Genomic DNA, 5,465 nt, shown 5'->3' with positions numbered 1-5,465 from the left:
TCTATCTATATATAAAAGGAGAAGAAAAAGTGCCACGTGTCAGCACCACAAAAAAAGAATTTATTAATTATTAAAATTAATTTAAAATATAAAAATCTAAAAATAAAAATTTCAATCACTAAAAAAAAACTGTCTTTTAACGTTTAGAACTTTTCTTCTTCTTCCTCTTTTTTTGGAAGTTTTCAAATTTAATATTAATTATTTATTTAAAAATAATTTTTAATTATATAACATATTTGAAAGAACTACCCACGTTCTTTGGAAAAAACATATATTCATAATAATTTATATATATATATATATAATTAAATAACAAATTACTATTTTATTATACAACTAAAGTTTTTTTTCTTAATTTAAAACAGTTCTAAAAAATAGGAGGTGTGATTCCTTTTTTAGTGGAAAGTTATCATATTTTTATTATTATTAATAATAATAATAATAATAATCTTTTATATCTATCTATATGTATCTATCTATATATCTATATCTATATATCTAAAAAAACAGATATTTTTAATAATTAATATATATGTAATATAATCAAATAATAAAATAGTATTTTATTTTATAACTAAACGTTTCTTTAAAATTTAAAACAATTTAAAAAAAATATAGAGTTTTTACCAAAAATAAATAAATATATAGATTGTCTTATTCCTTTTTTTTTTGGGGGGGTGGAGTTTTCATTTTTTATTAATAAATAATAATAAAAATATAATAATAATATTAATAATAATTTATTTAATATTTGCAGTAAAAAAATTATTATTAATATTATTAATAAAAATATGAAAACTTCCAAAAAAATATGTTAAATTCGAAATTAAAATTAAAAATTATATACAAAAAATATTATTATTTTTTAATTTTTTAATTTTTAATTTTTAATTTGAATTGATCTTAATCCTTATATGATTGATGTTTTTAAATTTCAAATTGATGACAATTTCTCATCAACGGTTTATTAACTTCTCATAATTAATGAATTTTTACTGCATTATAATTATCCTATAAATAAACTACCCCAGTAAGTCTTCTAAACCAACCCCACTCACTTCTTCTACAAAAAAAATAATACCGCAGATTTGAAATTACTATACATTGTTGTAATTGTTCAAAAGTTTTATTATAATTTGAATATTTAATATTTAATTATTTCAGAAGGGCAGTAGTCTTCTCATGCGTGATGATGGAAACAATTCATCAAGGAGAAACATGAATATGAGTAGGAGGTGCTAGAAAGATATGTATTTAATCACTCAAAATATGAATTTAAATGCTTTCCATGATTTTCTTAGTACCAAGATATTAAAATGTCACTGAGTTTTTTTGGTATGTATATCAGTTACTCCATTTAGTTCTGCATACTTCTTTTTTGTTTTCTCTATGAATTTTAGTTTTTGATATATAATTCGGGTTGTATATTTTGTTATTCATTTTTTAGATTTGCAGCCGTATTCGAGATTTTGCAAGTTATATAGGATGAAGTTTTACGTGTGTTACTAACTTTATTAACTATGGAAAGAAGCATCATGTAAGTGTTTCTTAATAGTTTCACATTATCAAAAACTTATTGAAGTTATTAATAATTAAGGAGTTGATTGTTAATGTTAATGTACCCATTGTTCGTAAAATAACTTTATCATTTGAGCTGCAACAAGAACACAAGTTTAGATGTGGAAGAGAGCATAAGCAAGACGATGCATAAGAGGAGCACAATTCTTTGCAAGTGTCTTGCTTCTTATTACAAAATTTTAGAGTTATTGAATTCAAATTAAAGATGATATTTAAAGTTCATCGATTATTATTATCAAAAATAATCTTTAAAAGGATACTAATACTTCATAATCTTTAACAAAAAAAAAAAAGAATAAAAAGAAAAATTTATAGAAGGAACAAAAAAATATTAACTACTAACAAATATGTGATTGAAATAATGCTACATGCACAATAAATAAAGATTTGTTCAAAAGATAAGGATACTTTTCAATCTTAAATAAATAAAAAAAATAAGAAGATAAATCAAGAAAAGGATTAAAATAATAATTAAATTTGATTATATATATGTTGCAATAATAATGCTGATAATTATCAATACAAAAAAAAGATCACTATATTAACCAAAACAATTTACAAAATATTACGCTTATAAAAGTTATAATTTTAAAAATGAATTAATCTTTATTTTAGAAAAAACATTTATCCAACTAAATAAAGGAGTTTTAAAACTTCTTTGCCACGTAGCTAAAAATTAGGATTAGATAACTACTAATTAATTCATTTTGAATTTTGAATTTTAAGTTTTAAACAACCCAATTAAATATTAAATAAAAAAGTTACGGATGCATTAATTATTCAAAGATTATATAAAGCCATAAATTAAATATAACTAATCACTTTTAAATTTCATCAATCTTTAAGCAATTGGTGAAAGGGATTTACTCTCCATTATGCAAAGAAATCCTAAACTTCATTTTGTCAAGGTAATCATCAATTTTCATCACTTCTTTTCATATTTTGGTATTGAAAAACTCACGAATCAATCTTTATCACTTCTTTTTATATTTTGGCATGTATAGGATTTTTTAGGCCAAACACATATATAGCCCCTCTAACTTATCCACATTTTTCATTTTGACACTTTATCTTAGCCTTGTTCCATTTTAACCCTTAAACTCCATTTTTTACGTTCCATTTTAACACGAACTATTATTTTTATGATTTCTTTATTTTTATATATATTTTTCAATGGCAAACTTCTTATTTTAAAATTGACATGTGTCAGTTAATTTTAGTTAAAAAAATTAAAAATTAACAAAAAATAATTCTTTTTAAAAAATAATAATTTCTTTTTAAGAGTGTTATGTATTTTTGTGTGAAAAATAACCGACGAAATTGTGTTGGTTTTCTTTCTTTAAAATCACCGACAACCTAACAAAGTCAGTCGAGTTTTAACATTGTTTAGTAGTGTTATTAGCAATGAACATGAGTTCTTTTTTTTAGTAGTGTTATTAACAAAGTCAGTCGAGTTCTTTTTGAAGATTGGGTTTTTTTTATTCGTATTGATTTATATTAAAATTAAAAGTGAGTATTTGCGTTAAATTTAGATAGCCTAGATGATAAGAAAAATAAATAAGTAGTGTTATTTAATTTAATTGAATGTTTAAGAAAGAAAATCAAAGAACTTCCGTCAATTTATTTTCATGCAAAAATACAAAGAAATATCAAAAAATTATATTATTGTTTGAAATTTTTTATGTTCGTTCGCAAATGTTTAATTTTTTTACAAAATTAACAGGCTCACGTCTATTTTTTTAAAATAAGAAATTGCTATTGAAGAACATAAATAAAAACAAATCATAAAAAATAGTATAAGTGTTTAAATGATACATAAAAAATGGAATTGAAGGGTTAAAATGGAACAAGGCTAAGTTGAAGTGTCAAAATGAAAAATGAGGACAAGTTTGAGGGGTTGTGTATGTGTTTGGCCGATTTTTATCGAAGAAAACAAGCATACAACTCCTATAATTTTTTAACACAACAAAGAAATAGTAGAAAAATTTACAGGCATGAAATTTATTATAGGCCAAATCATAGATCTATTTGATATATGCTTGAGAAAGAGATTTCGTGCTTGAAGTGTATCCACAAATATTAGGTATGTATTGAAATTTTCTTAATTTTCAATTTTCTATTAATGTGTAATCATCATCATAAAAAAATCATATGTTCTGTTGAACATATGATTTTTATCTATAAATTTTGTTTTGACTTTTTATTAATGCTCTTATATCTTTTATTTTATTTTGGATTAATTTTAAGGTTTTGCTTTCGTTTATATGGATGATGAAAGAGATGACGTGGTTGATATGCTTTTTATTTCTTCTTTTGAGACTAAAGAAGATAAAATAGATGACATAAACTAGAAAGTTTGATTGCAGTTTACATAGTTATGATTATTTTTTTAAAAATCATAATAATAAAAATAATAAATAAATGTACAAAGATTTTACTTGAAGTGAATGTAATAAATAAAAAAAAGGGCAAATTATAGAAATCACATACTTTTAACGCAAAATTACAATCTATCCCTTAAAAGCTTATAACTACAGAAATCCCTCAAATGGATACAATAATATAAGCGCTGTACATTAATCTGATGCGCGAGATACACTAATATAAGCGTTGATACATTAATCTGATGCGCGAAATACAATAATATAAGCGTTGATTTCGAACCACACAAGGATTTTCAGTCCAACTGAGCTACCTGAACCACTTTGAGATAAGTCTCCTTTCCAGAAGATGAGGACTTTTTCAAAAGGATAGAGTCAGCTTTTGGCTCTTCATAAGAGAGCACCAGGTCGAATTTACAATGGAAAAACTCATGTTCATTGTAAGATTACTAAAGGAAAGGTTGGTCATAATACACTAATCTGATGCGCGAAAATGAGAGATTTTGGAGATTTGTAAAACTTATAGGGGATAATGGTAATAAGTAAACTAAAATATGGAATTTCTGTAATTTTTCCCAATAAAAGGGAGGTGGATAGCACCAGAATAAAATTATCATTATCATAATAATAATAATAATAATAAACAATTATCTTCTTTTTAAAGTCTTTTATAAAATTATTTAAATTTAAAATTGAGAAGTTAATTAGTTTTAAATGATAAAATCTAAGGGTGTGTGGTTCCCTTTTTTGTGGGAAGTTATCACATATTTAATTTGAATAATAATAATAATATAAATATGTCTTTTTGTACGGTTATTTTTAAAAAAAAAATAATTTAAAAAGTAAATTGTCCGGTGGCGGAATTGTAAACAGAAAAATTGAAATTCGAAATCAAAATTTAAAAAATGTAAAATAGAGAATTCAAATTCCCACGTAAAAATAAATAAAAATGAAACATGTCAAGTTGATTTTTTTTCAATTTAAATTTTTTCTCTATATAGTCATAAATAAATCCAATTGAAATAATTATGGATGTCTTCTAATATGAATTTTCTTCTTCTTCTTTACTTCTTCCTCTTTTAATTTTGTCTTAAAATGTCATTTGAAGATAATAAAATCTTAATTTTATGTTTGCAATCTTTTAAAACAAATAATCTGCAAAATTGTATTTGAAAAAAAAACACGTAATGATAGTTGATTAATAAAATTTGCGAGTAATCTTTTAATTTTGAGTTAGGGTGAGGGAAATAGTTATTCCTAATATATAGGTAACTAATTAAAGTAGGATTATTATTATTATTATTATTATTATTATTTTTTAAATGAAAACGTACAAAAAACATATTTAAATTGTTTAAATTTTGGGATTGACAAGTTAATTAATTTTAAAAGCACCACAAAAAATAGATTATTTAAATAATTAAAAAAATATTAATTGCATGTAATAAGGTTAAATAATAAATTACTGTTTTATTTTTAAAATAGTTTTTAAATTTAAACGTATGT

Source organism: Solanum tuberosum, unplaced genomic scaffold, assembly GCF_000226075.1.
Source record: "Solanum tuberosum cultivar DM 1-3 516 R44 unplaced genomic scaffold, SolTub_3.0 scf00153, whole genome shotgun sequence".
Classification (NCBI taxonomy): domain Eukaryota; kingdom Viridiplantae; phylum Streptophyta; class Magnoliopsida; order Solanales; family Solanaceae; genus Solanum; species Solanum tuberosum.
Note: the sequence above shows the minus strand (reverse complement) of the source record.